The following is a 13,177-nucleotide window of genomic DNA, read 5'->3' as shown; positions in this document are numbered from 1 at the left end:
ACAAAGTCTAAGGAGGTAATTTCATTAACAAAGATCTGAGGAAGGCAACTATTTTAAAGAGATTGGTGACAATTCAGCTTGGAAGCATGCATGTTTATTAATATACTATCATTCTCTTCTGATTAACCACACACTGACACACAAGAGCCAGCAGGCTCTGCTATTGAAATTAAGCTATCCTCAAGGCCTCCATATTTTCAAAGATTGCATGAACAGCTCCCAAAAGATTAATGACCTACTCCTTTATTTAAGGCAGATACTCATCTTCAGTGATCATGTATAAACTCTGAAGCTGAGCATGAAATTTAACAGCTGTCTTAGTTTACAATGCTAAGAAGGATGACTTTTCTCCCCAGACGCTTGCTACACTGGACGCTGTAGGTAATTCTGGACATATAAAACACTAAGTGCCGGTTTGTACAACAGCATTAGCAGCTTCTCCATCCTGGCCTTGATTCTGTAGTCTGACTAATACATGCAGGCCTCTGAAGCTACGTGTGGTCTTATTAGCTAGTAGAAGCCAACAGAAACTTTTTATCATAGGATAAATTTATAAAATGCAAATAGATAGAAAACAAGTTCTATCAAAATAACTCTCACACTCTATTATTGCTTTTACAAATGTAGTATGTATTTTGTATATTTTGGTCATGATAACTCTAAAACCTGCATACACTTGCTGGTTAATTGAGACATCCTGAGCTCAGCTGTCATATGAACACAAATTCTTTTCTCCTGGCCATTTTTTAAACCCAGGCAGTTCATTCAACTTCGCTCTTAGTCATGAGAAAGGGAATAAACTGCTTTAAACCACAAAGGTACAACCTGTGTGACCAAAGCTGCTACTTTTTATGCATTCATCTAATGAATTAAGATTCTACAAGTCAGGAGTGAGTGCCTTTCTGAAATAGAATGTTATAGGTCAACTATAACCTATAGTTTTTAAGCAGAAACTCCACCACCAAGTTTTATAGCTTGAGTGATATCAGGAGATCAGCCCGTAAAACCTCATAAATGTCCCACTGGTATCAGAAATCTAACAAGTCACATCCTAGGCATCTCTTCATCGAAATGCTAAATCCCCATTACAGTCAACAACAGATGCAAAGTCTCTGATGAATTTATGCATTAGTACATAGAAACTACATTCTGAAATTTAAAAACAAACAAACAAAAAAAACCCACTACAACTTTTACACCCTATTCCCCTGAACATTACAGCAAATATTATTCTTAGTATATTTACCACTTCTTTGGGCAGTTTCATTCAAAATTTTTCTTGAGAGGTACTGAAAATAAATTTTTTAGAAAATTTGTTTCATGACTGATCATTATTCACAAATTGAGTGTAAACCCTATGACTTGCACATATGGGATTCATAAGTGATCATATATTTAGAGTTCTACAATATGTTTAGATCCACAGCTGTAAGAATGAAATTTAACTGGTTGCCAATCAAGCACTTTTATTATTTTCAGGAAAGGAAATAAACTGAAATTAAATTATTTTAATCTAGAATCAAAATTGGAAACAAACTTAGTAAACAAGATAGGCATTACTAAACGGAAACACTTTTAAACCCAAAAGGGTGGGAACACACAGAAAAGAAAGGCACTCAATATTTCTGAGTACACTGGATTCTTAGGCAAGCATGGAAGGAAACATGGCATGAATGACAGTTTCCTTTCAAGAGACATTCTTCTGCTTGCAATTAAGAGCAGGGATGCTACAGTATCACATATTATCAACTAGCTCTCTTAGACTAGTAACCTGTCCAACTGACTAGTACTCACAAAGTTTGATTATTCTTATTAAAGCGTATTAATAATTGAATTATATGGTACTTATTTTAGATTACACATTCAGTTTGTCATGGCCATGTTTCATTCTATTCCTACCCTCCAAAGTTCTGGCAATATCTCCTATCTTGTTTTCACAGATAGATAACACAGGTACTCTCATCCAAGTCGGTAATGAAATATTAACTAATGCCAGATTATGTACATTTTTGCATTTCTGCACAACCCTCATTGTTTTTTCAAAGCTAGTAAAGGATATACAGAATCATACTCAGAAAAAAAAAAGCAGAAAGAAAATGTGAGCTCTCAGTTAAAGGCTTGCTTTTTAGGCTACCATCTGAGCTGACATGAAATACTATTTCCAACTTATGAATTCTCTCAGAAAATATTGTATTTATGAACAGCAATGTTTTCTTGAATGCCCGAAAATCAACAAGTATTTTAATCACATATTCAATTCCTGTTGTTACAGCAAAAAAGCAGAAGGCATGCCTAGCAGAGACATGAAGTACAAAATGTATTTGCCATAGCTTAGAAAAGACTATACAACTGCAGGTTTAGTTTTAAATAGACATGTCTACGGGCTACGAAACTTCATGTTTACAAATTACATAAGAACAGAGAAAAAACAAGGGTTTGGGGCTGATATGCAGCTCCACTTTTTCAGTTGAGAATCAATGCTTTGAACTGGGTTTTTACAGCTTGACTATTAATGGAGTTACAACTTCATCTGGCAGTTTAATCATCAGGACAAGAATAAATTTTAAAAAATACTTCACATGACCTAGAAGCCTAAATCCCATTATAAGAAGTTATGTGATCTCTTAAGGGCCCATAGTCAGCTTTTCAAGTGAGTCAAGGAGCTTTGGAAACTTTTAATACAATTCTATCTGCATAGGCTACTGATATTCTAAAATAACGCACTTCAATCTCTCTCTCTGTCTCTCAAAAAGAGTAGAATTATCTCAACTATTAACATACAAAATTTAAACGTTCTGTTGCAAGACACAAGATGTACCAAGCCACTGAACCTCAGAGCTACAGTCTACTTTCTGTTACACTTGGTCAACTTCATTGAATCCTGTGACATTTACATACATAGGAAGATGTATTCCAGAAGAACACATTACTTTGTGAACTACTAGTAACGCACTTAAAGGAAACATGCTTATTCTTAATTGGAATATATGTTTTCTGTAATACTCTGAAATACTGCTACTAACTTTTTCTGTAAATACAACAAACCCTCTTGTCTTATTTAACATGCATTATATGCAGTGACCCAATTTAACAGTGCAAGGCTTAAAGAAAAGAAAAGCTGTTACATCTATAAATATGTAACATCACAACATTCCAGCCAAACAGAGGGAACATGCAGAAACAACACAGACGGAACATTGCATATTATTAGCAGCTCTCTCCATACAGATATTTTATTAAATGGGTGATAAGGTTTTATCTTACCCTGCTGCTCAGAAATTTATAAAAATTAAAAGCACAACTTTTCTGGCAAACTACTGTAGGATTAACTACTTCACTACTTCAAAATAATTGTACAGGGTTTAAAGATTTCTACAGATTCTTTAATAAATATTTTTGCGATTTGTCAATAACTCATTCTTCTACAACACATGCCTGAAAATCTTCAGCTACATTTTCAACAACCTTTTTCCTTTTTCTTTCAAAAACTATATACATATATATAGTTTTATATATACAGCCACTATATTTCATTTGCTTTGTAACTTAAGCTGGAAGATCAAATAAAGATAACATTTTGCATAAACACCTGTACAGAAAGTTCAGTTCTGCTTTGGCATTTTTACCCTCATAACACTAGCAAACCCTGTTCTTACTGTTGCATTTAAAGAAAAAAAAATGAAGTAGATTGTGTGAAGTGCTCTTTATCTCAAATTATACAATTATAATTAACACTACGTTACGTTTCTTATGGAATGGTGATAAAACCAAACAAGATAACCGTAAGCTACCATAATTAGTGTTTCACTTACTAGAGATTTTTCATTTAGACCTCAGGATTTTACTGTACAGCATGGAATCAGTTATAAAACTACTTCCTCTTAAGACCATGAAATATACTGTACAATACTGGGAAGGTATAGGTTTCCTGAAAGTCTACTCTTCTTTTTTTTTCCCCCCTCTCCTTCTAAACATAATGTATTTTCAATAGCCATATCCAAGAAAGATATAGCTTGCAGATAACATCATCAAGAAATTACACCTATATGGCAAACTGTTTTGTACAGTTACACTTTACCCCACTTTAAAAGTAATATACTGACATGGCATCATTTCAAGCAGCACAAAATAGATTTTTTTTTTTTTTTTTTACATAGATACCAGTCATCAGAAATGTTTTAAAACATCTGGGACTTAATCTGAAGCTCTTCGACAGCAAAAGATTTTGTTTTCCAGGTATATACAGAACAGTAGTAATAGTAGTGAGCTAAACCCACTTATTGGCCATTCACTGTTTCAGCATCTCAGCTTAAAACGTATTTTACTGCTACAACAATTCCCTCTGAGGTCATTTTCTGCCAAAGAGACAGAACTCCACAACTCAAAGGCTATTTTCTGGCATTATTTCACTAGGAAAGAAGGTCAGTTTCAGTGGTTTGGGGGAGGTGGACTGTTTGGTTTTGTATTTTTAAAGCTGAAGACCTCTTTCTCCAGTCTAGTTCCCAAGGCCCCTGGCAGCAGTACTCTCACAGAATTTGTTACAGAGAGAAAAATTTTCTCCTCTATTGATAAGTCTCAGATTTGTAGAAGAAAAATGGTTCACAGAAAACATATGTATACATGTATAACTTCTGTAAGATAATAATTGGGGTAAACCCAGCCATAGTTATTTCCACCCACAATGACATACAGCACACAGTAAAATTATATGCTCTTCCAACCTTTTCCTCAAAAAAATAAAGCATCTTTTTATGGAGGTAAACTTTATTATGAAATTCAAAGAAGGGTATTTCATATTTTTCTTTGGTTGCTGTAAATATACATTTAATGACAACCAACTGGCTTCAGATATATCTTCCCTCAGGAGTACATATCCCTCTATTTATACTGGATAGGGAAATACTTTACATTCAATATGAGAAGTATGTGGAATGAAAGCTAACAACTGAACAGCTCTTGAAGGAATCCTTTCTTCCATCTTCCTCTAAAGCATATTTTAGGAGACAAAATTGGAGGAAAGAAAATTATAATGGTTCTCTTTCTCAAATTCTATACCAGAGAAAGGCAAAAGATTATCAGTTAGATGCAACTATCTCATCAACTCCAGATACTTACAAGTGAGCTGCTCAGACATGAATATTCATCTCCTGTGGTAGCAAAAGGCAATGATTTATATTTCCATGTTAATTGCGATCTACATTTCACTAGTGCAACATTTTGTTCATATAAGAGCTTATCTCAAGCACCTGATCTGCATTAACACTGAGGGAGAGCAGCCAAACTAGCAATACCTCAACTGGATGCACATTCATCAGGTTTTCCAGTATGACTACATATTGCTTATTTGCTGAAATGAGCATATCATCTTTTTGCAGTCTGAGGGCTACCAGGCCTGCAGATAAGCAATACATCATACCAGCAAGGTGCACGTACCAGTAAATCTGCACCTTCAGGCTTGCTTTAAAGAAGATTCCCCAATGTGTAGTAAGTAATGAATAGTTTGTAGCATGTGTTTATAATTACAAACAGAGCCAGTTCAAACAGTCTTGGACCCCACTGCAAAACTGTCGTTAATTCTCCTGGTCACAAGTCCTAAGATTCAATTTCCAACCTACTAGCCTCCATTTGACCCATCCTCCTTCGCCAGTTACTGGGATTCTCCCTTTGAAGGATAAAGGAACCAAGAAAAGTATTTGGGATGCATTAAGCGATAGAAAATGGCTATCTCCTGTTATAAAGATGATATAGTCCACAGAGAGACAATGTAAGAATAGTTAGTGTTACAAACAACACAGCTCTAGACTTTATGGTACTAGTCCTTCTGTGTGTACTTTTATCTATCAATGTCAGAAGAAATTTTGAACAATGCAGAATGATAAAAATGTAAGCTGTGTTACCCAGGAGACATTACAGACCTCTACATGGGGCTTCTTCAAGAGAACCTTCTTGACTGAAGGAGGACAAAAAACTGTAACTATCATAGAACATGTTTTTTCACAGCCTTTAGTTTCCTCCTAGTCTTGGCAAGAGTAGGCATCCTTTTATTAATCCTGATTGAATTCCGCTTTGAGCATTTCCTGTCCAAAACTGTTATACAGTCCTTATCTATTAGGCATAGTCAGTTTGGAATGTTAGAGCAAGAGACATACAAGTATGATCATAGACAAAGAATATGAGAGAAAAATGGTAAAGCACTTCTGAGTGTCTCCAAGAAGAGAATCATTTATGAGTGCAAATGACTTTTCCTAGCTTATTTGAAACTCTGCCTCCAAGTATTTAGCCATGAACAGAACTCTACCACAACACAAACATGCAAGAAAACTGAAATTATAAACTAGATGTGAGTTCTCTATATCTGAAGTCCTAAAATATTGCTTTCATATAAAGATGCCTGAAGGAACAAACTGTTTATTGCTAAGAAACACTTAGCTTCTACAGGCCCTCTCATTCCAAGTGTTCCTCATCTACTAAAAGTCATCCCCAACTACATGGCTCAAAAATTTATTCCTTCAATCAGGTCTTCCAACAAGACAAGACACTGTATAAAGCCCAATGTTAGAATATCTGATTTCCCATCTTGCCTCCCAGGATATCAAAAATATACATGATAAGGAGGTGTGAGAATAACTCAGGAGACCTCAAATCCTTGTGGCAAACTGTCACTCAGACCTGGAGCTTTCACTAAATGACTTGGCATTGACATCCCCTCCCATGGTTTTGTTTCAAGTCTTGCTTTTATGATTATTGAAAAAACAACCATGAAACACTTACTGAGATAAATTGTAATATAAAGCATCTCAGCTGTTGTGATTTTTGTTTTAAATTCCAAATTTTCAAGTTAACCTTACAATCTCTGAATTTAATCCTCAGCTTGTAAATGCTTGGGCATCCCAGTACTCACAGCGAATGAAAAGGTTACTACTTTTCAATGGCTATTTCTTCACAACAAACAGCCTCAACTTATCAAACTGAAGACACTTATTCAGCCTGACTTTATTTAATGTTATCCTCACAGCCTTCTCTGAGAGACTACTACATTATATGTTCTTTCATTCATTTGTGCTGAAAGGAAGTTTCTCTCCATCTCTTATTCAGGTGTACTTGTAGAACTGATGAACACGTTATCCTCCCTGAATCTTTCCCACATGTTAACTCTATTGTATATTCTAACATTATTTCTGTTGGAATTACATATATCTGCCTTCCTCTACACTCTAACTTTCCTTTAATTCACCTGTACTCTTTCTGAGATGAAGATGGAAAGAGTTATTCAGAGAGACAAGGGAGGTGATTTCATTGCTTCACACTTATAGTTTGCTAAATCAATGCTTTCTTTACACTAAAATAATCTTCTTCCATTACCACAATATTATTTAATATACCTGTATGTCCTCCTTTTCTCTGGAATTGACAATGTAACCTCTCTAAGACTTAAAATAGAAGCTACCAGGATATTAAATATTCTCAGGTGAGAGACGGGCAGGTTTCTGGTAAGGGATGGTAGATCTGAGACTAAGTGTTCCTGACACATCCATCTGCAACACTTTGGTCTGGGTTCTGTTCTCAGATAAGTACATTATTCTGATGAGCGAGTGTGCTGTCATATCCATAGCTAAGTGCAGAGTTTGATAGCCTGTGTTTACTTCTACTGTTTGCTGCTTAGTACAGACTGAATCTAACTAACAAACTGAAGTTTACCACCATCAAGAATCTGTCCGCTACACTGATCTTAGTGCTAACAGGGAAAACTATTTAAAACAGGATAAAAGCACGTTTGCAGCATCTCAGAAACTCTGAAGACAATATAAGTGTTTGCACAGAAATTTAATGAGTACATACCTAGACAGGTATATCTGGGATCACTCCCTCCATGTCCTTGCTTAGCAATTTCTAATAGGGTATAAGTACCTGATAGAGTCACTTACCAGTAATAGAGAAATGACTCATTCCAACCAAGAGACAGAGCAATCAAAGCCAGGGGCTTTCTCTCATACTTTGTCTCTTGTTGCAATAGATCTCAAAAGAGAAGGAAAAAGCTATTCAGGTAAAGATATTACCTGCTATAGGATCTTATTTGGCATTGTTGTATCTCGATTTACATAGTTTGAGACAGACAAAACCCTTCACAATGTCAGGCTCCCAAATTAAAGTTCTGACATTACTGTGCTTTGAGTGTCCGTGTAGACACTGGGCCTGTCTGTACAGGACCCAGTTGTAGCCCTTCTTTGCGGGTAGAACGCTGTTGAAGAAAATTATACTTACTGCACTATTTAGAAAGTAATTACAGTAGAACAGAGTAAAGTGACTTAACAACAAAGATCAATGCTGTAAGAAAGTCCTCTACTCCAATGCCCTTGTTCTTAGGACTAGAAGTAGTTGTCCGTGGAATGACTGAATTGTCAGTCACTCACACATTTGATGTTTCAACAATACGATAACCTTAACCTGGTCTGCTGCATAACACAGAGCAAAGGAATTTGTTCAATAATTTTTTCAATGAGGAATATAACATTAGCACAGTTTCATTCCTGCTAAGGCGCTGAAACATAAAAGATAGAAAAATAAAGAAAAATTTTTTCATTCAGATTTCCTAATAAGCAATGATTATTTAACCAGTTTCTATGGTACTATCACCATGGCAGCTAGCCATTTTAATCACAGGCATTAGAACACGTTTCTGATAACATCATAGCAATAGCTTAGAAATATATTACATCTCCTGGTCATACGCAGCAGTAACAACTTTGAAAATTTCTGTATGACAGAGGTCACTAATGGCATCAGCAGACATCAGGATTAGAAACGTGATATTTCAAGCACCTAATTAAAGAACAAGTTCTCAGTGTTCTTTACTCCAATTCCAAAAACATTAGTGGAACTATAAACATTTTGACAAAAACAAGAATCAAGATTCTTTCACAGCTTGCTCAATTTCTACATGGGTTTTGCCCCTTCTTTGATAACTAGTCAATGCATATAATTACTCAGCAGATTCTAAGAGCATGTGCAAGTGAAAAAAATTCACTGTAGAGCACTGAGTATCTGCAAAACGCTGACAGATAAAAATGGCTACTTTACCCTTGTATTAAAAAACAAACCAACATACTTTGTTCTCTGTACAGGTTAAATGGTATTAAAGCATCACATACAAGAGTGAAATTATGATCAGAGATCATAACTCAGTGTTCTGACTGATGAAATTTTCAACATACAATGTGAAACATACCAATTTTACCAAATGTATCAAGAAGTACTTGCTGATATGCTTATTCTGAAAAAAAAAAAAACAAACCACAGAAGTACTCAAAAATACTTTCAGCAATAGCAATCCTCCATTTCTTCTATAAATTATATAAGAAATTACATTTTCAAACTACCTTAGAGCAAATTCGTACTCTTGACCTGGGATTTCTGATTCTTTTTTTTCAAATTAAAGTGTATTTCAAAAGGCTGTGAGACTCTAAAATATTAAATGAATTTATAAACCCTTTTAATAAAAGTTAATAAGCAAGTTCAACAATTCCTCTATTTCAAGCCTAAAGCTTTGCCAAGGGTCCCTCCAAGAGATGTTAAGTAAGGTAAGTACAGATAATGTCAATAACATGCTGCAGTAAAACACTACAGCAAAACACTATGACTAAAAATCATTGGTATAATTGTATCCTAAAAGGATAGCAAGGACAGCATTGACCTCAAATAGAGGAATAATAAAAATCTGAAGTAAACTGAAAATGAGACATGATATACATCATGATTAGCTTTGTCTCTTAGAATTACTTAAAATCAGAAATACTCATCACAGAAGCAGTTATGGTAGGAGAACAATATAAACACAGAACTGTAAGTCGTGTCTTTCATATCTCCAGTATCTCCATGCTTGTTAGATTTACAGTTTTACTCCCTTGGATCAGTAGTCTGGGAAGGGCAGCTAAACAAAAGGACTAGAAAAATATTTGATGGTGAAATCACTGTATTGTTACATTTACATTCATATACTTATTAATCTGACTTTAAAATAAAACCAGTTGATCAGTATAAGGGATTTGATCCTGCCATCTTATCTGGGGACACTCGATTTCCTCAGCTTTGTGTCATGCTTTGTCTTAGCAAACAAGCAATAAAGAAATACAGAGAGATGCAGTGTAACATCTATGCAACATTTATATTGCACTTGAACTGGTAAGCTTCTCTTGCATGAGACTACACTGCTGAATTTTCAGACCACCTAAGCAGCCAGGTTAATCTCGCGGTTTTTTTCATTACGGCAACACTGATTAAGTTGTTCAGAAGGTCCACATACCATTTAGCTCTATGCTGTAGTCTAAATATCTACGAATGCGTTTGCATGGCTGTGCAGAGCATATCAACTACCAATGAACCAGCAGACCACAAAATCTTCAACCAAAACAAAAAAAGCTTTTTCTACTTCTTTCAGTCCTTAATTTAATAACAGTTGCACTTGATATCTTAGGGGCTTTCCTTTTCCTTAATTAAAAGTTTATGTTTAATTTTTTCTTAATATGAGTCAAGATATTGTATGAAATTCAAGTCAAAAGGAGATTTAGATTTCATTACAGTTTTGGGAATGAGGAACATATTAAACAGAAGAAGACTTTAATAAACACTGTAAAATCTGAGGTCTAGACTATCTGGTGACAAATATCCTGCTAGCTGCCTTAGTTCTTTCCCTCTTTCAACTCCAACTTTCTCTCCAGCAACACATAACTACGTGGAAACACCTTGCCAGTGTTGTTCTCCTCCTATTAAGGCTATAGAAGTTACTGTGTGTAAAGGCAATAATGAGCTAAATAGCAGTATGTAACAACTTGATATACATGTTTTTAAAGTTCTTATGCGTCTATGCAGTAAATAAAAAAAAAATAATAAAATACCATTTTTCCCCAAATAACACAGATACGATACCAATGAACTCATATGAACCTCTAAAAGACATAAAAACATCACAGGGATTAGATTTAAAACATACAGTTTTAAATTAAAATCAGATGTTATACATACAGTACTTTGGCTAATTAAAACATAGATTCCCCAATTTTTAATAAGTTTTAATTTTTAATTAATTTAATTTAAGTTTTAATAATTTTTAATAAGGGCAACTATGGCAATGATTAGCACAATGGTTGCATTGGTAAGATCTGAGTCAGTGGTCACAGGCCTGCATGTATACAGCTCTACAAAATTCCTGACCTTAAGTCCCATTCACTGAAAGTCTCCTCAGCCCCTAGCCTTTTTGCTGAATCTGCCAATGTGACTGTAAGGGAGATGAGTCAGGGGCAATGAAAGATGCAGAGGTAGGCTTACTATGTAAGGACTAAGCACCTTCCCACCTGCTCATTCCATGCTTACTGGAGTCTAAAACATCCAGCCATTATCTCCCTTCTTTGAATTTGTATTGGTAAGCCAAGACCAAAATGTTCTAGAACCTATTTGCAAAAAACTACCTTTTTCAAAAACAGATACTTTATGGTTATGCAAACAGTTATTTCTGCACTATACATATAGCAAATTGTTAGTCTGTTACACCTGATCCCTACCTAGCTCATACTCTTAACTGTTATATTATACATTAATTCATCTGTCCTGAAGATGACCGAGCTTTTTGTAAACTACAAACATACAAATGTAATCACAGAAGAGCAAGATTCTCAAAAATGTAATTTCTATTCCACGTCATACCATCATTTCTGCTGCATGGGCATACATAGCCCACATTACTTCTATACTCCACACCGCAATCAATGTTACAGCTTTATCAAAAGCATACCGGCTTGTAACAGAAAGTACCCAGAGGAAGATAGGCATTGATATTCAGCTATATTCCAGATTCAAATAGCAAAACCCTAGCTTACCCCGGTGTGAGCAGCACATGCACACCTGGCCAAATCTGGTCTTCATCTATAGAAGGGAGACCATTTAGTCCATTCACACCAGCACAACAGCAGAAAAAGGAGCCACATCCAGCTGCAAGAGCTATCACCTCATTTTAATAATAGATGATAAATAAGAAAACAACACTTGTCCTTCCAAGAGCACTCTCAATTCCAGAAGCTTAATTATACTTTGCTTTAAATCTGTGCCATAGCAACCTTTTTTAAAGTCAATGTCATCTGTAAGGACTGAGTTAAAATGTGGCCAAATTCATCAGACATTAGTTTCCTTCGGATACAGAGCTCAGAGCACTGACTGTCATCCTAAGATGTGATTCAAGTTGTATATGTGCGTCCAGCAACATATTTTAAACCAGTCCATTGCAAAATACTTGCTGGACCACCAGTTTCAAGTACTTGTCTGATAAGCTGAAGGTGAAATGAAAAGTGTGAGATTTCTTTCTGTTTACATTAAATTCATCCCTGTATGCTAGAAATTGGAGCACTATTCAGGCCTAGGGAGAGAGGCCTCAAGAGTTTGTTAAAATGACAGCATTGTAGCTGGTCAATTTAAAGGCATATCTAAGGGACAACAGCAGAGACCATTCCCCCTCGCAGTGTGGAGCTATGTATACCCACGTAGCCATGAGCACCACTGTGTGCATGACACTGACCAGTGATGAGGAACTTCTTGTGACAGAACTACAGTGAAAGTAGTCAACAATTTATTCTTTTATTTTTATGAGCCCTTGCTCACGAAGGACTCTGCATCTTTTATGTCAGATAGATACTTAACAAGCCTCCAGAAAAAGCTTTGAACAGACATATTCCTACAACCTCCAGGGTAAGCGTAGGGGTAGTGAGCTTTTTAAATTTAGATTATATAAGGTCGCGTGCCTTACTGCATTATGTTTTATGTGCCCATTATATCTCACTGCACTATATTGCACCCTGTGAACTCCAAATGATCATTATTCACACAAATCCTGACAGATTCCCTTTCATAGCTCTTTCAGAGAGAACAAATATATACATACACCTAATATTTATCCGAATGAGGTCAATCCCCCAAACGTCCTGACACGGTCCGGGAACCCTAAGAGATACCAGATGCCCAAATCGGCCTCTTGGCAGAGCAATGCCGGACCACCCGGCCAGGGAGCAGGCTCCTTTCATCAGATAAAGCCGCGAATGCAGAAGCGAAGCTAGGGCGACAGCCTGCAATGCAGAAGCCCTTCCCGGAGCTTATCAGCGAGCTAGGGGAGACGGGGCGGGGGCAAAGCCGGCTA

General features: G+C 36.0%; 1 protein-coding gene across 6 annotated transcripts in view; it reads right to left on the bottom strand.

The window, feature by feature from the left end:
* The window catches only part of OTUD7A (OTU deubiquitinase 7A), a 149,070-nt gene that overhangs the window by 135,353 nt on the left and 540 nt on the right, over positions 1-13,177 (bottom strand). The gene's annotated exons all lie outside the window — the stretch shown is intronic.

This window comes from Phalacrocorax aristotelis, chromosome 7, assembly GCF_949628215.1.
Source record: "Phalacrocorax aristotelis chromosome 7, bGulAri2.1, whole genome shotgun sequence".
NCBI lineage: Eukaryota > Metazoa > Chordata > Aves > Suliformes > Phalacrocoracidae > Phalacrocorax > Phalacrocorax aristotelis.
The sequence above is the reverse complement of the archived record's forward strand: the minus strand, read 5'-3'. Positions and strand labels throughout refer to the sequence as shown.